Here is a 23,736-nt window from a genome sequence, read left to right as displayed (position 1 = left end):
AGAGACCTGGGGGAATCCAAGATGGGGTGACTTGTGGGGCTCTGGCCAGGTTCTGTTACCCAGAATCCTTTGCAAACCTCAACATTTGGCTAAAGAAACACGTTTTCCTCACATTTCGGTGACAGAAAGTTCTGGAATCTGAGAGGAGCCACAAATTTCCTTCCACCCAGCGTTCCCCCAAGTCTCCCGATACAAAGGATACCTCACTTGTGTGGGTAGGCCTAGCGCCCGTGACAGGAAATGCCCCAAAACACAATGTGGACACATCACATTTTTTGAAAGAAAACAGAGGTGTTTTTTGCAAAGTGCCTACCTGTAGTTTTGGCCTCTAGCTCAGCCAGCACCTAGGGAAACGTACCAAACCTGTGCTTTTTTTAAAACTAGAGACCTAGGGGAATCCAAGATGGGGTGACTTGTGGGGCTCTGACCAGGTTCTGTTACCCAGAATCCTTTGCAAACCTCAAAATGTGGCTAAAAAAACACATGTTCCTCACATTTCGGTGACAGAAAGTTCTGGAATCTGAGAGGAGCCACAAATTTCCTTCCACCCAGCGTTCCCCCAGTTCTCCCGATAAAAATGATACCTCACTTGTGTGGGTAGGCCTAGCGCCTGCGACAGGAAATGGCCCAAAACACAACGTGGATACGTCCAATTTTTTCATAGAAAACAGTGGCTACCTGTGGATTTTGGCCTCTAGCTCAGCCGGCCCCAGGGGGGGCAGAAATGGCCTAAAATAAATTTGTCCCACCCCAACCTCCCGCCCCGGGAGCGACCCTTGCCTACAGAGTCGCTCCCCCTGCGTTACATTGGCGGGAAAAAAAAAAATCCCCGGTGCCTAGTGGTTTCTGCCCCCTTGGGGGCAGATTGACCTCAAATCGGCCAATCTGCCCCCAAGAGGGGCAGAAATGGTCTAAATACAATTTGCCCCCCAGGGGAGCGACTCTTGCCTAATGGGTCGCTCCCCATCTCTAAAAAAACAAACAAACGAAAAAAAAACACACAAAAAAATTTGCCCTGGCGCCTAGAGGTTTCTGCCCCCCCTTGCCTACGGGGGTCGCTCCCCCTGCGTGACATTGGCACAAAAAAAAAATCCCCGGTGCCAAGTGGTTTCTTCCCCCTTGGGGACAGATTGACCTCAAAGCAGCCAATCTGCCCCCCAGGGGGGCAGAAATGGTCTAAATACAATTTGCCCCCCAGGGGAGCGACCCTTGCCTAATGGGTCGCTCCCCATCTCTAAAAAAACAAACAAACAAAAAAAAGTACAAAATAAAATGTGCCCTGGCGCCTAGAGGTTTCTGCCCCCCCGGGGGCAGATCGGCCTAATAACAATAGGCCGATCTGCCCCCGGGGGGGCAGAAATGGCCTAAAATAAATTTGCCCCCCCAACCCCGACCGGGAGCGACCCTTGCCTACGGGGTCGCTCCCCCTGCGTGACATTGGCGCAAAAAAAAAAAATCCACGGTGCCAAGTGGTTTCTGCCCTCTTGGGGGTCAGATTGACCTAAAATCGGCCAATCTGCCCCCAAGAGGGGAAGAAATGGTCTAAATACAATTTGCCCTCCAGGGGAGCGACCCTTGCCTAATGGGTCGCTCCCCATCTCTAAAAAAACAAACAAACAAAAAAAAGTACTAAATAAAATGTGCCCTGGCGCCTAGAGGTTTCTGCCCCCTGGGGGCAGATCGGCCTAATAACAATAGGCCGATCTGCCCCCGGGGGGGCAAAAATGGCCTAAAATAAATTTGCCCCCCCACCCCCCAACCCCCGCCCGGGAACGACCCTTGCCTATGGGGTCGCTCCCCCTGCGTGACATTGGCGCCAAAAAAAAAAATCCCTGGTGCCAAGTGGTTTCTGCCCTCTTGGGGGTCAGATTGACCTAAAATAGGCCAATCTGCCCCCAAGGGGGCAGAAATGGCCTAAATATAATTTGCCCCCTATGGGAGCGACCCTTGCCTAAGGGGTCGCTCCTCACACCTAAAACACAAAAGAAAAAAAAAAGTGTCCCTGGTGTCTAGAGGTTTCTGCCCCCCCTGGGGGCATAAAAGGCCTTAAAAAAAAATGCCCCCCTGGGAGCGACCCTTGGCCAAGGCGTCGCCCCCTTATGTCACTTTCAAACAAAAAAAAAAAACATCCCTGGTGTCTAGTGGGGTTTCAAAAGCCGGATTGCAAGCAATCTGGCTTTTGAACCCTGGGAGAGACTTCAAAGGGAAGGAAATACATTTCCTTCCTTTTGAAGCCTCTCCTTGCCTCCCCCACGTGATCGAAAGAGAAATGTTGAGCATTTCTCTTTCGATCACGCTGGAAGCTATGAAGGGGGGGCTCTGTGATTGTCAGTACGCGCTCGAGTGCTGATGTCACAGTGGGGGTGGGGTGGGTCGTGGGTTGAAGGGGAAGGGATTCCCCTTTCAGCCCTGACTTTGGCCCTCGGGGGAGCGCTAGCGCTTCTCCCGAGGGCAGTATGCAGGACGTAATGGTTACGTCCATGGCGCCACACGGGCGCTGCCATGGACGTAACCATTACGTCCATGGCGGGGAAGGGGTTAATGTGCTTCCAGGCAGCGGGGCAATTACTTTCTGTTTATGTGCCTCCAGGCGCGTGTGCTAACAGCAGGCAGTCACCTTGCTCAAGGGAAGTCCAGCCCCTCACCTCTTTCACAGCATGAGCATAATTCAAATGTGAATCCTCCTGCACAAACAAACTTCAGCTTATCTGAGTATGCAGGGGCACAGGAGGAGGGGAGACGTGAATTGTATTCATGCTGTAGGGCCATTGTCCTTCCCACAGGTGGTGGATAATAATAGTCAAGTTAGAGCCCCCATGAAACCAAACCCTCCTCAGACGGTGACCTGAAAGGAACAGTCTGACGAAATGAGGATGAATGACATACAGAGCACAACAATTTTAAGGGTGATAGAGAAAGACCATCAAACCAACATTAGCAAACTATGGGCCACCTTGATCAGGGTGGTGAAGTGCCAACAAGGGCCTCTCCCCTGTTTATCTGGGGCAGCTACGGATGAGGAAACAGCTGCATATGCACCAACATCAACAACCTTGTTCTTCACCCTGCAACTCAATTTGAGAGGATCCTGTGATATACAAAACACTATATACTAAACAGTTTGAACATTTTCCAGCTTGTTAATCATACCCTAATTATCATACGTCATATCGTAGCATCTCAAATTAGTAAAATTTGAAACCCACTCCTGGATTAGCCACTGAGAATCCGTGGTAAGAGAGTGGAGTCAGACTATGAATGTCAACATTTCTTTATGAAAACAGACAATTCAAGGAATGGGGCATTCTCAATAATGAGCCAATGACAGAATAATACCCTCATGTCCTGATAAAGTGATTAATTGCCATCTCAAAATACAAATAATCCCACAGTATACCGAGAGGAACAAAGCATAGAAATGCCCACACATGGGAAAAAAAGATTATAGTTCACCTGATGGACAATCGGGGATAAGATGGTGCTATAAATACTAGTACTCTGTATAACGAACAAATACGCTGAGAGTGGCTTCTGGCTGCCCTTAAAAGCAAAGGCCAGGTAAATTCCTAACAGTAGGTGAAACCCCAGGAAGGTGGTCAGACTAACAATTAAATGAATAAACTGGAATGTGGCAGGATTAAATACTTTGCTGGATAGCAAGGATACACGTGAATATCTGAGTACAGGGGACATTTAATGCTTCTGAGAAACATGGGACATCAAACCTAGGGCACTATACAATCTAGGAGGCAGCACCGAAGAAGAATCTGTTTGATAGACCCACTGGTGACCTTTCTGTCTACATGACACTGAACCTGCAGCTTAGAGCGAACAAGCTAAATAATCTCATGCATGATTTACAGACTGTAGAATGTGAAGGCCTGGCTATGGATGGAAAAGTCACTCCCATCAGTTTGATAAACCTGTACATCAGTCCCCTCAGGGATGAAAAATGAAAGGTGGTCACGAGCATCTCTGACCAGATAAAGATGCTCCTCTATGAACACCCAGGGCATTAGTGTATTGTGGCTGGTGATCTTAACACACACAATCTGTGCTATCCTGGGAGGGCTGTAAGGAAATACATCACAAGCTACTGGAAACCTGCACCATGGAGTTAAATCTGGGTTTGTGTGATTAAAAAGGTCCCCTGAAGGAAAAATCAAAACCCACATTTAGAAACATCCGTATTTACCAGAATATGCTGCATCCTTGTGTTTTCCCTGCGTGGGCACTAAATCAGCTGTGTAGCCCCTGCGCAGGCACCTTTGCGCCATGGTACAAGGATGCCTGCATTGAGGGTGGGATTGCTTATGTGCAAGAAGGGATACCTTCCTCCACAAAAACAATCGTTAACAGTGATTTGCTCTTCTGTGTGTGCTGCAGAATGCAGCACACATAGCAATGGAAAAAAACAAAGAGAAATAAAAGTATTTCTCCTTGTTGGGCCTTGGGGGGCATTCGTTTTTGGCACTGCTTCAGGTTTACGTGTCCTTGTGAATCTGGTACAGTGTCAAAAAGCCATGGGTGTTGCGTGGTTACACCCACAGCAACCCAACAGCATGCTCCTTTGCTGCAGAAAAATGGGTGGCCCGTATCTAGAAGGCCATTTGAAGCCACGAAAAATGGCTTAACGCCATCTTGTAAATAAGGAGTAGGGCACAGCACCACTGGAGTGTCGCAAAAATTGATGCTCCAGTATTGCAAGAGGCTTGTGAGGCTTGTGAATGCGCTCCTAGATGTTTTGTGATGGAGGTGAACATATTTTAATTACAATGCAACCAAATGATTGTGTGGGTGGATCGCAAATGTTTGACTGTCCGTCTTATGTTATATTAAAGTTTTGTAAAGATTGTAATTATTCTTACAATAAACATTACTCTTCCTGTTTAGTAATTGTGTTACATTATAGATATACATATGTATGTGTATATAAACATACACACACATACACACATATATATGTATATATATATATATATATATATATATGTGTGTGTGTTTATTGAAGCATATATTTATATATATAGTATTAAATATTAGTGGAATGTATTTACTTAACAATGTATCAAATGTTATATGTTAAAATATCTAGGTTTTACTACTCTAAACTATATGTTTACTAATAAACAATATTTTTTTATATTTTTGTACTTACCAATGTAAGGATATGGAAATTGTATTTTTGTAAAGGATTTTTTTGATAAAATATTTTTGTTAAACAATATTGTTGGCTCTGATATTGTGTCAGCGATCCAACCATTTGAAGGTCAACATGCTGACATTTTGCTACTTGGGCTGATATTTGTGGCACATGTATTAGGACAATTCAGACTCAAAGCTTTTTTTTTTCGTGAACTACAAAGCTTCTTCTGAGAGATTTTCACTAACTAGCAAATTAGCATTTTTTAAGGACCAGAATGTATAAAACTATACAATACACCATGTGTTCTTGTGTTCCATTTTTTAACACTTTGAAATACTTATTTTTGATAAATGACCTTTTTTAGATTTACCACTAAATATTGTTGTTGTGGCATCCTTGAAAATGATGTCCAATAATTGGTTTACTATTGCATGCACAAAAGCGCTTTAACACCTTGTCAGGCATAGTAAGCACTCTATAAATACAATTTACAATTACAAATATAATTACATATGCACTAGATACAAAAGCAGAGAAGGCTATCAAGGATCCTTAACTGGCCCAGGTGGATACTCTCCAGATCCCCATTATAATTTTCTGTAAATCCCATCACGTTCACAAAGGTGTAGGTTAGGTGTTCTTCAAAAGTATTCCTACAAGTACAATAACTGCAAGGTGCTGTACAACTTTTCCCTACAAGGTTTATGAAGATAATCCAGCCTGCTGCCCCACTTCCATGTTGTTATTACTTGGCCCATGTGTCATGAACACATTCTAATGGATATAGGCAGTATTTATTTTGGAAACGAATAAGTGCAGGCTCCTGAAGTTTTACCCAGGAGCCAGCTGATGGCGCTGTCAAAGGACTGGGTTGCCAAATATCAAACCTGTTTAGGTTTGATTCCACCTCTTGCTTCTTTCATCCACCATCCTAAAATCCCTTTCTTAGTCTATCAACTGTTGATGTGTGGTCTTTGAAAACAGAGTCCCAGGGATGAATCATGAATTGGTATAAGCCCCCTCAATTCCCTCTAAGCGGTAAAAATAATAATTTTATAATGACTTTTCAGTCTGTAAATTAGCATGTCAGAATCCCTATAGTATTTGGTTTTATTGTAAATATTTGTTGTCAATAGTTTAATCAATCTATACAAACAACTGTGTATGTACAACAAACAATTACAGTTATGAATAATTGAAAATATACAGGTCATAACCACTAGCATCACGTGTCATTTTTCAACTTGACTTTCATGACTGCATATATTGACCGGGTTACTGCATGCCCGCACTGCAATTGACAGTATTTAAATATTCCAAAATAAATCCCTGGGACTTGAGATTGAAAGTTATGTGAGCAATCCTATGCCAAATCCTTTCAAGTCCCAAACCACGCTTGCCAGGAAAATAAACTTGTCCAAAAGCACTGACTCAGGTCTTGTTTTAGGTACTGTAAAAAGTTGCCTTCCCTAACCTCTTCAGAATGTGCCACAAGAAGGGGTACAGATGACACTCCTTTATTCCCTTGGAAACTCTGGTGACCAGTACTGAAGCAGCTAGAGATGGGGAGGTTTCTAGTTACAGGCTAGGTATAATTGTGTCAATGATCAGTGGAGGCTCTATGTAAACTTGTGGGCTCAATCCTTCAATTAGTCTAGGAAAAGTCATGATTTGTGGTAAAGGCTCACTTTGCAGATGTTCTTCTTCAGGGTTCTTCTGAAAACTAATAGACATCAGGTATGGATTCAAGATGTTCAAGACCTTTAGCCCAAGTACTCCAGTTGTTCTTCCCCCATGTTTCTTCCAGGAAAATGTGACAATCTTTTTTCATGATTGCCAGGAAGATGGCTGGGGTGTAGCAGGGTGGTAGTGTCGGATGAAATTATGGATCAAAGCTTTGATATGCTCTAAAAAACGTATTTAGAGTTTGGCAGAAGGGGTACTCCATCATCCGTGCTTTAATGCACTTGGAAAATGGTGAATGGGGCATCCACCATGTTCTTGACAGAGAATCCTGTTGGCAAACCTCTAAATAAAGGCCAAATTGTTTTATGTTTTATTTTCTGCACAATGGCAGAACCAGTGCAGCTCTTTCACTGCTGTAGTGTCTTCACACACCTTCTTTAGATTCAATCAGAGACAAGCAACTTGATTATACATTCTGTGGAGTTTCAAGGTGTTCTTCATTTGGGACGCAGCATAGAGTATGCTAGCATAGCAGACAAGCACCCTAAGTCAGATCCTTGGACATCTTATCCTTGTAGGTCAAAACAATACCATTTTCAATGGAGGGCTCTAAGGATGTTTTTCAAATAAGTTATTTTAGGGTGAAAAGGTCTTCATTCCTCATTTTTCCTCCAGGTAAATTGGAACTAAGTTTGTTTTTATTCTCAAACTACTCCACCTTAAGTATATTTGTAGCATTAAATGTAAGATGAATCCAAATCTGACAGACTGACAGTTCTTCCTAAGGGAATCAATTCAGACGTCCTGCACATTTCCCTCCTATATTTATCAGCACGTTAATCAGTACCTATCACAACTTGAATCTTTAACTCAAATCAACACTGCAATGTTCTCCAGCTTTAGAAACAGACAGAACTACGTTTGTTACTTTTATTTTCTTTTGAACTAATTGTGTTTGCATTTGAAAATGTTTGTATTAATGGCATTGTAGGTTAGAATATAACAAATGCCCATTACCATCACTGCATATTGTGAGCAGTAATTGGGGTGGTTGGTTTTCTGAAAGCTCTCAGGCTGAAATGTTGTCCCCTAAATGTCTATTTTTCCAACATGAATAGCTCAATGGAAGAGGTGTGAGATGCATGTCCATTTTTCCTAGCTCTACAGAAATGTCTCTGTGTGGCTAGGGAAATCTAATCGTTGGGTGCCTCTATAAAGGCATGCTCACAACATAATGGGGGGCCATTATGGGTCTGGTGGTCCCTAGACCACCAGATGCCCAGATAGCCGTCGTCGCAGTCCAAGTGCCGCATTACAACCCAGGGGGGCGGGTCACCAGCAAACCGCAAGCTCCACCATGATCGGAGATCCCAGTGGTCTAGAGGTGGTGGTGGTCCTAATCCACCACAGCAGTGCTGCCCTGGGGATTACGACCCACTTTTCTGCCAGCGGTTTCCTGGCAGTACCACCGGGCGGTACCATGGCAGTGCAGGTCCCCTGGCCAGCACCATTGCAATGTTCACTGTCTGATTTGAAGACAGTGAACATTGCGAGGGTGCTGGTGCACCCTGCAGGCTACAGCATTGCCACCGGCTCGATTACGAGCCAGAGACAATACTGTAGCCTGTTTCCCGCTAGGCCAGCGGGCAGAACTGACCTAGCAGGAAACTCTTAGTAACTCCAGCGGGGAGGTTATCACGTAGGCAGCGGCTACGTCTGTAGTTTGGCAGACAAAATATTCTGTTCGCCAAATGCAAAATCAGGTCCAATGTGTTTAACCCATTGAGTGTGGAGGATGGCTTAAATTTAGTGGGGCCTGCCTAGCATGGATATGGCCATGGATATGGTCAAGTCCCACACCCATAAAAATAAGCAAACAGTCTTTCTTCCACTGGGGTGCAGAAGGGAGTGCACTTGGAGGTGCACAAAGCCCACTAGATACCAGGGATTACTTTTTTTTTTTTATTATATGACCATACCCCTACCACCATAAAAATGGGGACGCAATCTTTCTTCTCACTCCTGTGGGCAGATAGGGTAATTTCTCCCAACCTGCCCACCAGAGGGTGCAGATATCCCACAGTATTGCAGCAATATATATTTTAAATACCCTCACTCCTAAAACCTAAACAGTCTTTCTGTTCTCCTGTGGACTAAAGCATCTCATCCCAATGGCCAGCAAAAGGACATTTGATTTTTTTGGGTGTTATTATCAGAAATGGGTCATGATTGTTTGGCTAATTCCCAGCATCATTTCACTTGCAATGGTGAATAGCTGCAATTGTGTAGGGTTGGGTAGGCTGCCACCTGGAAAAACCTACCAGACCCAGACAATTCTGAAAACTAGACATCTTGGGGAGTCCAGGTTGGTGTGCTTTGCATGCATCTCACACCATTTTCTTACCCACAATGCCCTGTAAACCCCAAACATTGCCTGCAATCACACATTTTCCCTAAATTTCTGTGATGGAAACTTTTGGAATCCACAAATTTCCTACCACACAGCAATGCCCCACTTATGCTGATAAAAATGCTGCACCACTTGAGTGGTTAGGCCTAGTGCAAGCAACAGGAATAAATCCAACCAAGCTCAATATAAGTCCCCATAGAAGGGCTTGGTTTGATCCATTTTGAATGGAAACGTGATGTATCCATTAGCATTTGGGCCTTTTCCTGTTGTAGGTCTACCCCACAAACTGGGTACCAATTTTATAAGAAGACTTAGGGGAATACAGTGTAGAAGCACATCTGTGGCTCCTGACAGATTCCAGAAATTTACATCACAGAAATGTGAGGAAAATGTGTTCTTTAGACAAATCTTGAGATTTGAAGGAACCTGGTGAGAGCCATGCACCTTTTCCTAAGTGTCTAGTTGTAAAAAATGTACAGGTATGCTAGGTTTTCCTAGTTTTAGACTTAGCTAGGGCCCTAAATTCACAGCTATACACTTTGCAAAAAACTGGTCAGTTTTGGTGTAAAACTGTCAAGCATTCATGTTGTGTTTTGGGCCTTTCCCTGTCACGGACACTAGGCCTAACCACAAAAGTGGGGTACCATTTCTAACAGAAGTTTGGAGCTCCCCACAGATTCCAGAACATTCCATTACATAAATATGAGGAAACTGAAATAAAACGAAATGAAAATTAAAAGAAAAAGCGCTCTACTACCCTGGGGTGTCTAGGTGTCTAGGTCCTGCTGCTCCAGGAAACAGAAAAACTATAGGAGCAAGACAAAGCATGATCTAATTAATAAAAAGCCAGGTTTTTTTAGAGGTTTCTGGAAGGACAGCAGTTCCTTTGTGTTCACAAGATCTGACATCGAGTTCCAGGACTTGTCTGTGAAGATAAAAAAGCTCCTGCCACCCTAACTTGATCTTTTGAACTAAGGTACCACTAGGTTTCAAGCTGAGGATCATCTAAGTACTTCTTCGGGAAGTACTCCTTTGGGGAAGTGTCCCTTTGGAAACATTGTTTGAAATACTTAGGTCCTACATCGTGGATCACTTTGAAAGTGATGCAGAGGGCTTTGAAGTCTAAGCGCTTTTTAATGGCAATGTGGCTGTGGGAGAAACATTGAAATTTGGGAATTCCTAGGACTAATTGAGCTGCAGCTAAGCATCTTTTCTGGATGTTAGTGAATAATGCATTACTGTGATTAATTTTAGAGAAAAGAGTACTGTGTTTTTTTAGTCAAAGTCTGAGGTTTGCAATGGATTCAGGCTAAGGCAACCTTTTGAAAGCCATGCAAGTCACCCCATCCTAGGTTCCCCTAGGTGTCTAGTTTTAAGAAATGTACAGGCCTGCTAGGTTTCCCTAGGTGCCTGCTGAGCTATGTCCCGGAATTCACAGCTACCCGCTTTGCAAAAAACTGATCAGTTTTAAATGGAAAAATGTGATTTATCCATGTAGGATTTTGGGCCATTTGCTGTCGTCCGCACTAGGCTTACCCATGCAAGGTGGTACCACTTCTGTCAAAAGACATGTTGCAGCATTGAACGGTAGGACATTTGTTATTAGCAATTCTATTTCACTGCATTTGTTCCCTCCAAACGTAAGCCAGTGTGTACGAAAAATGACATTTTGAAAAATACTCTCTAAATCATATGCTAGTAAGGGCACCCACAAATTCAGAGATGTACAAATAACCACTGCTTGCCCATTTCAGAAATATATAGGTTTCATTGGTCCATTTTTCACTCTAATTATTTCACCCTGTGAATTGGTCTATACTTGGTACACAATGAAAAACCATTGTACGATGCAGCTTATTTGTTGGCTCTGGGTACCTTGGGTTCTTGAATCACCTAAAAACCCTATTGATCACTGCAACCAGAAGGGTCTAGTGGATGTAGTGGTATATTGCTTTTGGAAATGGAGCAGTGTGACAAACACTTACAGATGAAAATGTTGTCACAAATGGCCATTTTGTCTGCTCGTCTTCAGTATTTCCCTATTTCAACAGGTAGTTTATTTGGGAAAACCTTGAGGGAGCTACACACATGAACCATCGCTCAATTTGTAATTTTGTCTACCTTTCAGAAATCTATAGCTTTATTGGATCATCTATGGATTTCACACTAGTTTCCACCACAAACTGGAAGTAGTTTGAGAGGACAAGAAATTGGAAAAATGTGCTACCTCTTTGATAAATGCCACAGTTGTGTTAAACCATAGATTTTTGGATTTAGCTTTATATGTTCCTGAAAGCTGGGAAGATGGTGACTTTAGCCCAGCAAACCGTTCATTGGTGCCATTTCCATGAAAAAAAACAGACACTATTACAGAGAGCACTTTTTCACTATTTTCACCCCAAAACAAACAAAATGTAGCTATATTTTGGCTATTTTCTCCTGGATACCTTTAAAATCCTCTGGATGTTGAAAAAAAGGACACAAATATAGTGTAGATAGATTATGTGGACAAACGTTATGGAACCCTAAGTGTGAACTACCCCTAGTAGCCAAAAAAAGGCTTAGCACAGGGGAGGAAAAGGTCTAGTAACAGCGAAAGAGTTAAAAGCCTTACTTGTAACATAACATTTAAAGTCATACTACACTTTAAGCACTTTATACCTTGCCTTGCGCACATTGGGAGTTGAGTCAAACAGTGTTGAAGGAAGCAGTTTAATTATAAAAAAGGGTTCACCTTTTACTTTAATCACAGAGGCCTAGCCTGGAATGTTAGATGTATGTTTTGAAGGTGAGGTCATGTCAGAGGGTTAGCTTCAAATGGAGTGTTGAATTTCTCTGCAGTCTCGTGTTTACCATTTAGATAGCTTTCATTACCAGTGCACAGCCTACAGATATTGTGTAAAAATACCAAATAGATCAATTAAATAGTAAAAATAAAATATTTTCTCAAATGTTGGCACTATGGGGGTCATTATGACCCTGGCGGAGAAGCAGCGGTAAGACCGCCAACAGGCTGGCAGTCTTTTTTTTTGTATTATGACCATGGCGGTTACTGCCATGGTCATCCGCCGGTTCCCCGTTCCGCCCGCCAGGGCGGAGACGACCGCCGGCGGTATTTGGACCCGGCTGACCACCATGGATTTGAATCTGCCATGAAATCCATGGCAGTAAGCACTATCAGTGCCAGGGAATTCCTATATGCCATGCCCAAACTACCTACATGTCAAAATGCCAGCTGTGTAAACCGATAAAAACGAGATAAACAACTTAAAAAGTTGCATTTCTACAATATATTATTTTTACGAACAACTTTCCGTTAAGTAGGGATCAGAGTTCATCTTGCAAAGTCCATATGGATTATGAAACACATTGCCATACGGTTGCATTTTGTCTCACTGTCTACAATTATGAAATGAGAAGTGGCGCAGTGCGGTGCTGTGCCAAATTTGGCAGCGCAGTGCTTATTTAGTACAATACAGCTCACCCATGTGTTTTCCCTAACTCTGGTGCTAAAATGATCTGCCTGACGCCAATGCAGGCACTCTTGCACCATAGTGCAAGGGTGCCTGTGCTGCAGGGAATGATTGTTTACGTGCAGGAAGGTGCCCCTTCCTGTACATAAACAATCAATAATGGCAAGTTGCTAGTCCTATGTGCGCTTCACAATGAGGCTTGCATAGGAGTAGGAAATCATCCTTATTTAATAATAGTTTATGTGCAGGAAGGGAAACTCTCCTGCACATGAAGAATCATTAATGGCATTTTGCTTTTCCTATGTGTGCTGCAGAATGCAGAATGCAGGACACATCCGAAAAGCAAAAACGAGGAGAAATAAAAGTATTTTGCCATATTGCACCATGCTGACCCCACCCCTGGGGTGTTGTTAATTTTTGCCTCTGCCTCAGGTTGACAAGTCGTCGTAAATCTGGGGCAGAAGCAAAATTCAATAGGTGATGTGGTGGAATGCCCACAGCAACACCCATTGCATGCCCCTCTCATGCAAAGTGATGCATGTAAACGGGCCGTATATACAAAGTGTTGTTAAGCCACAGAAAGTGGCTTAACCGCTTTCTAAACGTGGGACAGTAAAAGTGATGTTCCGGTGGGACAGTGCTCTTGTAAATGAGGGCCATTGTTTATTTATTTTCAGGCACCATCTTATATATTAATATGAACATTGTATTTTGTGAATACTTACTGCAACATATCCGTTTTAGCATTCAAACTAACTTCCGGAGAGAACGATATAAGAAAGATCTTAACATATATTTGTTTTTGCTTATTAATTATGGCGTTTTATTTTATTTTATTACATTGCCTCTATTTTCTTACAGGGTCGTACTACCTTTTACCAGCCCTCTCATCCAAGCAAAACAAGATGGTTCTTCCTTAACAATCACAGCCTTGATTGGTCTTAGGCTCTCCTGGAATAGAAATGACCGCCTTGAGGTAAATACTTTAGAGAAATGTTCTTGGCTGGCCAATAAACTAAAATAGTCAGACTGCCGAAAAATGTTTGCATTTATCAGCAATTCAATCATTCAAATTTCTGAATGTTTTTCAGGAACTTCAAATCTTCATGTTTAATATGCTCATTCTGTTATCTATAAAATGCATATTTAGGTACAATTCAAGGGCTTGCAAAAAATGTTGTCTCGAGTATCCCCAGAAGGGTATTAGTCTGCCAGAACAATAGTCTTTTCAGCTTATCTGCAGGGGTGACTCCTCCACAGTGGCAGAGGCGTGTCGCCCCATGGCTGAGCCACCAGATGTACAATAAAACAATAGCTTGCTATAATTTTATTTTTCATAATTTTTCTTCTGCTGGCTCATCCAGCAGAGTGTGCTCGGAGGGGAGGGGCTGGGCCATGGGAGGGTTTAGAGTGGAGGAGGGGAAAGCACACTAAGGGCCTGATTACAACTTTGGAGGAAGGTGTTAATCCGTCCCAAATGTGACAGATATACCACCAGCCGTATTACGAGTCCATTATATCCTATGGAACTCGTAATACGGCTGGTGGTATATCCATCACATTTGGAATGGATTAACACCTCCTCCAAAGTTGTAATCAGGCCCTAAGTTTGCATGTGTGTTAGGCTGGCTGTCTGAGGCCTGCCAAACAAACATGCGCACTTAGGTTTCTCCAACCCGGCTGTATACATAGCCAGGCTGGAGCAACAGCACAGACCCCAGGCTTGTGTCTGAGCAATACTCCGAGCCACTCTGACCAATCCTGACGCTGCTTACATGCTATGTTTAGCATGTAAGCAGCTCCTGGATTGCTGGTTTACCTGTGCTGGTGTCACCACAACAGGAGTGAGGTGGCTGGAGGAGGTAGGATTCGGGGCACCACAAGGGAAATGGTGAGTGTTTTACTTTGAAAAAAATATATATTGTTTCCCCCTGTAGGAGGCTGTCCTGATGTGTGGTTGGTACCCATGGTACTTACCCCTTATACCAGGTCCAGGTATCCCTTATTAGTGTAGTTTAGTCAGTGTCTAGAAGCCAGGCTCTCTAAAGGTAGCTGTAGATGAGCAGCCAAGGCTTATCTAGGAGACAAGCAAAGCTCGTGCAATACCACTGAATTCACACTTAGGGCCGTATTTATAGACCCCTAGCACCACAGGAACGTCACTTTTTGTGACACTCCTGTGGCGCTAAGCACAGCGCCGTATTTACAAGGTGGCATTAAGCCACTTTATGTCGTTTAACGCCACCTTGTAAATACGCCTCCTTCCCACGCAGCACTATGCATGGAAGGCGCCTGTAATGGGTATTGCTGTGGGCGTGCCACAGCAACACCCATTGCGTTTTGACGCTACCTCAGATTTTTGAAATTTCATAAACCTGAGGCAGCGCCAAAATCTAACGCCACCCCCAGGGGTGGCATTAGCAGTTTGCAATGAGGAGAAATACTTTTATTACTCCTCGATTTTTGCTTTTTCTATCCGTGCTGCAGAAGCATAGAAAGAGCAAAATGCCAGAAATAATTGAAGGTGTCCCTTCCTGCACATAAACAATCATTTGAAAATGACACGTTGGCGCTTCTGTGTGTGCTGCATTGTGTGTGCCATTATTGATTGTTTATGTGAAGGAAGGGACATCTTCCCACACATAAACAAGCACACCACTCAACACAGACATCCTTGCACGATGGTGCAAGGATGCTTGCGTTGGCGGCGGCAGCTAAATTTAGCGTCAGCGCAGGGGTGTGCCATTTTCCCTTAAATATGGCGCATCCCTGCGTTTCTAAAGTGATGCAAAGTGGCGCTGCCAATTTTAGATATCACCGTGCTGCACCACTTTACTTTAAATCTGGCACTTAGTACTTACACATATGAAAAAAACACTCAGGGGGTGGTTATGACCCCGGCGGTGAGTGTAAATGTGGCAGTGGTACCGTCAACAGGCTGGCAGAACATACCGCCACATTATGAGAATGGCGGGTTGGCTGCATCCATGGCGGTACCAGCCACCGAGATATCAATCTCCAGCCTGGCAGCTGGCACAGTACCACCGTTGGCATTTTGATCCTGCCTACCACCATGGTTTAACACCACAAAAACCATGGCAGTAGGCCCTACCGGTGACAGGGAACTCCTTCCCTGTCACCGGTAGGCAGCTCCCCCACCCCCCTAACACACACCTGACACCGCCCATACAGACACTAACCCCCCCGACATTCAAATATACCCTCTCCCCAATCCAAACACCCCCACCCCCTTCGATCATCTCACTCGCCCTCCCTGCCCCATGCATGCACACACCCGCAGACACGCACCACACATACACCCAATCACTTACACTGAAATATAAGAGACCTATCTGGGAGATGACAGGAGCTTGGGCTGCTTGGAAACACTCAGAAGGCAGTAATGGCAATACTGGGGGTCCTCTAAGAAGCTCTCAGAGTGCATGGAATCATACAACCAATACTTTCAAAAGCATTGGGGTGTGATTACAACATGTTTGATACCAAGCATGCCTATGTTCAGAGTTACCATTATGTAGTATTGACCTATGTCCAGTACACACATAAAATCGTGTCCCCGCACTCACGAAGTCCGGGAAAATGGCCTGGAGTTCGTGGGGGAACCTCTGTTAGTGCACAGGTTCCATCACAGACAGGAAATTTGCACCCTTGCTTCTGGGCTAGAAGGCCTGCTATAGGGGTGACTTATAAGTGACCTGGTGCAGTGAAAAGTGGCAATGAAAGGGTACTGGCACCTTTTCACACAGGCTGCAATGGCAGTCCTGCAGAATCCTTTACTTTGGCTCTGTATGGGTGGCAAAATATATGCTGCAGCCCATAGGGATCCCCTGGAACCCCATTGCCCTGGGTACCATATCCTAGGAACTTAGAGTGGGGTACCAGTGTGCCAATTGTGGGGTGGAATACAGAGTTTTGGGAGAGTGAGCATAATCACTGGGGTCCTGGTTAGCAGGATCCCAGTGAACACAGTCACACACACTGACATCAGGCAGGCAAAAGGGGTAACCATAGCAAGAACAAGGGTACTTTCCTACACCCCTGTTGGCCCCCATCAGCCCCTCTACCCGCTGACATATGCAGCAGCCGCTGCTCATCTGACATATGGCTGTTTTTGAAGGTGAAAGCAAAATGATCAAACGTAATTTAACTCCAACTCATCCTCGCCAGAAGCAACATGCATATATGAATAATTTATCGGGTTGTCATAATCATTGCCTCCCTCAAAGGAAAGTATTTATCTGATAACTACTCAAGGATCACAAATGACATTGTAATTACACTGGTGAAATTAGATAAATGTGCACTTTTCTCATTTCACATGCCCAGGCATTTTACTTTATGCAATTTTTCATAACATTTGACTGTGGGAGACTGATTGGCACAGAAAATGTCTTGACTGGGAATCATCTTCCGCTCAAACCAGCTTCTTGTATTACTATTTTGCATTATATATTTGCATGAACTTTCCACTATAGGTACCAGCACAGTACAAATGAAGTAATTTCACAAAATTTCAATTTTTTATGTAACATTTTACACAGACAAATTAATCAATTTCCCCCACCACCCATCAATCAGAAATTGTTATCCCCTTATGTCACGTATTTCAACTAATCAGGTTTTGGGCATCCATATATCTTGTTGAATTTACAGCATTACAGAATATGTAGATTAATATAGACTATTACAGAGTACATACATTATTTTACAACATTCCAGAGTATCCAGAAAATTTACATTTTGCATTAGTCCTATATACTACTGAGATTAATTCACAGTGGTCTACATTATCAAGATGAGTTCAGATTATTTTGGAGAATTTGCATAAATTCATAGGACTTCAGAGTAGTTTAATGGTTCTAAATTATTCTAAGGAAAAAGTATTTTCCTGAATATCTAGATAAATTATAAGGAACTGGAGTTAATTTCAGGTACACTCACTTTTTATCTCACTGTGATCTCCACTTGATTAAGTCTCATTGTCTTCAATCTTTATATACCATAGTAGTTTCCAGATCATTGAGTGGCACATTATACAGTGACTGTGTCTGCAGTGAAGTGGATTATTGCTTGGGTTAGTTGTTAGTTCTGCACAAGTAATAATATCACAAATTTTGGTAGGTCCAGTAAAGGTTTCAGTAATTTAAACCTGAGCTCAAGCCCTGTTTGCTATGGCACAGGCAGACAGGCTTAATTTAAGAAACAATGTAAAACATTTGTAAGTACCAAGACAGTTAGCAAGTCAAAAGCCCGACATAATAAACATCTCACTTCAATTTATAAAAATGCAGAATGAACAAAATTACACCAAACCAAAAAAATATCCAATAATGAGAACTGGAGATATGCATTTCCAAACTTTTACCTAAAAAGTATGCCAAAAAGAGCAAAGCACCAAGTGCGGGCAACTAGTCGCGCTAAACCAAGGCAAAATTAAGCCCGACTGTAGTCGATGACCGGTCAGATACTGGGACTGGGTAAGTACCACGCAAAAAGAGTTACCTTCTTTCCTTAAAAACAGTTCTTGACATCCCCGGGTCATCAAAGACAATAGTTAAAAGCTGATTTAGGCTCAACAGTCATAAGTTGTAGTAAGATGAGGGGATCTCTCAACTAGACCTGGGTGAAATTTCATTTATGCCAGAGTAATTTTCCTAAATTTGGTATTTGTGCATAACGAAATTTAAATGCAGTTACTGAGATTACACCATTTTGGCACATTTTAACACATGATGTATTATTCAGGTCATTTTTTAATGTGACCGACATTTCAGGTAAAGTTTATTACCCAAGTGGACCTTTTAGGCACTTTTTCATTTGAACCTGAATGGCAGTATTTTGAACGCAAGGGGTAGTTCCTTTAATGTGGGTAGTAAACAAACATTTCAGATAGATTTTTACTTGAGTGGACCGTTCAGATCATTTCTGAGCATGAAACTACAAATTCCAATGCAAGCAGCAGTGTTTTGAATGTGAGCAAATAGAAACCAACTTGAAATTATATTTTATACATTCATTTTTACCATAACTGACCATTAAGGTAATTGTTCGAGTGTGAGCTACATTTCGCATAATTATCTGTAATTTCAGGTGATTTGTGGTAATTTTGTGTAATATGCAATATGCAGAATTACATGAGTTACACCCATCTCAAGTCCTCATGCGTTCGGCCACAAATGTGGGATAAGCTCAAGTTTTCGATCCTTGGTTCCCTTCAGCACAGATCAAGTCCTCATCAACAGCTCCGTAGAGGAAGCTGTGGATAGAAGAAGCCTCATTGTCAACAGATCTCACTGTCAAGTGGAGAACATAGTAGAGCTATGATCAAGTCATGGCCCACGGGTGATGCTCCCTCAGTGGATTTGCTGGCAGGTTAGTCCTGGTTCCAACTTTTATTGTTAGGTAGGAGGAGTACACTTTGATGCCAGTGAAGGGTTCCAGGACCTCAGGAACAGTACTTGTGGGTTAGAACTCATTCCAACAGAAGCTAGCAGCAGGGTACAGGGCATTTTGCGCCCCTCTACACACTACACTTGCCTAGGTGGAAAACCGACTTCCACATTCCACTTTCTTAGTATATGGTTTGTGTTCCCCCAGGCCCATTTCTGACGATTGTGATTTTCACTATTTGCACTGTTTACTAACTGTTTTACAGCTATTTCTGAATACTGGTATATATACTTTGTGTATTACTTGCCTCCTTAGGGAGTATAGACTCTATGATATTTTTGGCATTTGTGCCACCAAAATAAAGTACCTTTATTTTTGTAACACTGATTATTTTCTTTCATGAGTGTGAGTACTGTGTGACTACAGTGGTATTGCATGAGTTTTGCATGTCTCCTAGATACGCCTTGGCTGCTCAGCTACAGCTACCCCTAGAGAGCCTGGCTTCTAGAAACTGCCTGCATTTCACTAGTAAGGAATAACTTGACATGGTATAAGGTGTAAGTACCTTGGATACCCACTACAAACCAGGCCAGCCTCCTATAAATATTTAGCACAAATCCTACTTTGCCAATGGATTAGACTTGCGATAATATCTGAAAAGTCCAAGAATTAACTTTTTATCTGGTTCTGAGGCGGAGATAACATTATTGAATTTCAATATTAACTCCTAATGCTTTCGTACAGAACAGGTAACCATGCTACTGTGAAGCTAACTTTTTAGGGATTTTCACTGTAAAGCAATGTCACGTTAAATGTTTACATGTCATACTTTTATACTGCCATGTACCCATCCTTACGGGTACTTATGGCTAATTTGGTGGTGACCTATTCATATTTAAAAGGAGAGTTAAAGCCTGTCAAAAGGGGTGTTTTGTCAGGTTGAATTTGCCATTAAACCTGCACAGTGAGGCTACTGGTGGCAGACCTGCAGTCATTTTTTGCCTATCCACTTTAGTGATGGCCCAATATGTGCTGCAGTCCACTATTGACATTTAACTTATAGGTCTGGGGTACACTTTGTACCACATACTAGGGACTACCGGGTAAGCCAAATATGCCAATTGGACATGTTTTTAGAGGTCAGAGCAGATACACTGGGTGCTGGACAGCACAGAGCACAAAAACTAGCAAGACAATCTTAAATGCAAAAAGAGTAAAACAGGACATTTTCCTACTGTATGCATCTTTTAGCTGCCTTAAGGTGCCATTTTCTGCCCTGCTGTCTTACTTTATTTAGCAAACAGAAGTCCAATCAATCAACCTATCTATTTTCAAAATGACAACCATTTCATGAACTTTAAATTGTCTGGCTGTTGACAACCAGAGGGGTAACAAAGGCCCCTGCAACACCTGCAATGCAGGGGGAGGGCTGAGCTCCAGGGAGGTCCTCAGCACCGCACCTGGCCTAAGTGAATCCGGAGAGGGGCCTCCTCTATGTTCTTTCTCTTCCCATATGTCCTGGCATAGTTAGTGGCATATTTAATAACCCCTAGCACCATTTAATGCCACATTAGCATCATTTTTTGCCACTAATGTTGCATTAGAAGGCCAAAAATGCTGTGCCATATTTACAAAGTGGTGCAATGCATGCATTGCGCCACTTTGTAACCCTTGCTCTACCATATACCTGCACCAGCATAATGTATGCAAAGGGGATTTTCCCCCATTAGGGTGGGCTGAAACAATGGCGCAAGGAAAAAGTTCCTTGCATAATGTTTTCGCCACTTTTAACGCCTGCTCAGAGCAGGCATTAAAAGGGGGCATGCTGTTGAGTACAATGGGTCCGATGTACTCTGTAGGAGTAGCGCCAAAATGTTGTGCTACTCCTGCAGAGTACAGCAATACTGCCAACAAAAATGATCCTATTGCCCCCTACCCTGCGCTATGTTGCACCATATTTTAAATATGGCACACACATGGTGGCAGTAGGGGAGCACTAAAGGGTGCAAGAAAAGTGGCGCTGCACTATGGGCAGCACCACTTTTCTTAAATATGCCCCTAAGCTTTTTAGCCCCTCTATATTCTTCCTTTCATAAATCAAAGTCTTAACAGTATACAGTTATTTTCCAGAATGACAGATCTCGGATTCATTGAGCATGTCATTTCTCTCATGTCTGTGCAAAATTAATTCAAAATTGAAAACTAAGGGCCAGATTTAGAGCTTAGCGAATGGGTTACTCAGTTACAAATGTGATGGAGTAACTTCTCGAAATGCTAAACCTGGCCCTATAGTTTAGAAAAAGTATGCTCCAACACCTAAATGTCCTAAGTTATCTTTTACATCCTGAATGCATACCAGATTGCAATACACCAGTCTTGTACATGGGAGAGTCGAGCCACTACACAATGACACTGCGTAATCTGTTTGGCAGCCGGTCATATTATCTTAGTCACTGTTTCCAGACGCTTGGCATGTTGAATTCTCATCTCATAGTTTTTTAGTATTCTAGCCCACTGTTCATTTGACTGAGATATTCCCTGCACCCAAGCTTCGTGGAAGTGTGTTGTTTCGTGTTTGCCCCTAATGGTAATAGTTTATTATTCCTGGATACCAAATGGGTATTTTCCTCTTCTTTCAGCACTTTTTCAAATGGGGTTAGTGCTGTAGTTGAAGCAATCCTGTCCGCTCGGTATATCCATACCTGTTGCATAAATCGATACATTGCTTCCTCCCACAGGCCATAATAATGTTTACTTGCTCAAAGGGTTTTATTTTGCCTTCTCCAAGCATATCCTTTACCTCAATAAACCTTGCTTTTTGCCAGTATCCAAACTCTTCTCTTTCCAAGCTTGGGCCATAAATAATTGTGAGAATTGTCACAGTACTGCATTGTCCTGGAGAATATCTCATATTTGGTGATCTAAGAGGTGGCACGTCCTGTCTACTGCTAAACTATGTTTAAAGCACCATTGTTGTTCTATGTCAGTCCTAGACCATTCCAGCAGTTAGCAACGTTGGAATGTCTGTTAGTACTACATCAAGTTTGTAATGGCGAGGCTTCCCACCTGCTTGGACTTCGTGGGATGATCATCATGACTCCAGTATTGTGCAAAAGGCCAATTATTAAGACAGGATTGCAACAAACATTATAACATATAACAGTCCAACATCTTGAACTCCTTTACATATCAACTGTATTTCTCCTTTGTCCCCTCATCACCATTTTCTCCCCAATAATGCTTCACATATTCTTTTCCCTCTTCACTCCAGTAACTTCCTCCCATCACAGTCGTCCTCATCTCTTCCTTTCAAAACATAATCCATCCACCACTTCATTCAACTGTTCCAGTCAACCTTCCCCCAGATCTCCTTTCACCTGAACTCCTTATTCCTCCTCCCAAGGGGTGGATACACCGGCACCTGACTCTCCATCACCCATCTATCGCCACCCAGAACTCCCCAAGAGGTGTTTTTCTGCCCCATCCTGGTATGGAATAGCTACTGCAACACATTCAGTCCCACTGGTTCTTTCCACACCACACCCATTCATTCTACAAACTTACCAACACATCTCTTAGTTCCACCAAATAATAGGCATGCCCAACTCAGAAAGGGGGACTCCGTCATCCCAGAAAATACCCCCGTCCTCCTTGTGAATACCCCCATGAGGCACCACCTTGATGCCATGTCCCGCACAGAAAACCCTCATTGCCCTGTCAGCCTTCTTATGGGCCTTAATGATGTCAGCGTGCTTGACCACTCCTCTCCACTTTCTGAGAGGCACAAATTAATTCCATACCAAACGTGTCCCAGACAGTTTGCATTTTAGTATCTCTAAGTCCTGCTGCATGTGTTGCAGTAGTCTCAATCCCGACAGTTGTACCAAATTGTTCTCTTTCATATGTACCCCCAACATATCCGGACAAATCCGTCTGGGTACCATGGATGCTAAGAAAGGCAGTAAACCACCTCACCTCATACTCCTTTCACACCACCATAGCACCTCATGCCGCTTGCTAGGTAGTACCAAATTGCATCCATAAATCTGCTAGCCTGCATACTTCACCGGTCAGTGGACGAATGGGAACCCCTCACCAACCTCTATGGACCACCCACACATCCAAAGAAAAGAGAAATAGATTAACCGCCAACCTGACAGACTTTACATCCCTTCCCCCAACAAACCCTGACCTTTGTAATTTATGCACATAATGCTCACTGCACTTCGATTGCCACCTCCCAATCTGACGTACCTGTTCGCCCCCCACCCCAATCGCTCTGCTGATGTTGCTGCCTTATTTTAAAAGAATGGGTCCCAAATAATGCAGAATCGCGGCCTGCCGCTGCCACCGCCTTGCGCAGCACCACCAAAAACTGTAAAGCCATGACCATGCTGCCATCTTGATGGCAAAACATGCCTGCTTGTTTGAACCCAGGCCACGCCAGAAAAGCACGCCATTCTCCCACAAAGCATGCCATCTCACGCACCCCTTCAACATAATCCAATTCCCCCTCTCCATCTGGTCTGTCTTAGACTTTCTCAACAATATCCCCAAACGACTGGATCCCAACCGCACTTCATCCTGCCTAATGCCCCGTCACATCCCAA

The 23,736-nt window shown here is 43.2% G+C and overlaps 1 protein-coding gene across 1 annotated transcript in view; it reads left to right on the top strand.

Moving 5' to 3' along the window:
* Nucleotides 1-23,736, top strand: part of LOC138284407 (mucin-2-like) — a 1,933,778-nt gene that overhangs the window by 126,843 nt on the left and 1,783,199 nt on the right. The window contains exon 4 of the mRNA XM_069223144.1: nt 13,577-13,691. The gene's annotated coding sequence lies outside the window, so the exon portion shown is untranslated. The remainder of the gene's footprint in view (nt 1-13,576; nt 13,692-23,736) is intronic.

Source organism: Pleurodeles waltl, chromosome 3_1 (assembly GCF_031143425.1).
Source record: "Pleurodeles waltl isolate 20211129_DDA chromosome 3_1, aPleWal1.hap1.20221129, whole genome shotgun sequence".
Taxonomy (NCBI): domain Eukaryota; kingdom Metazoa; phylum Chordata; class Amphibia; order Caudata; family Salamandridae; genus Pleurodeles; species Pleurodeles waltl.
Note: the sequence above shows the minus strand (reverse complement) of the source record. Positions and strands in the feature narration are given on the sequence as shown.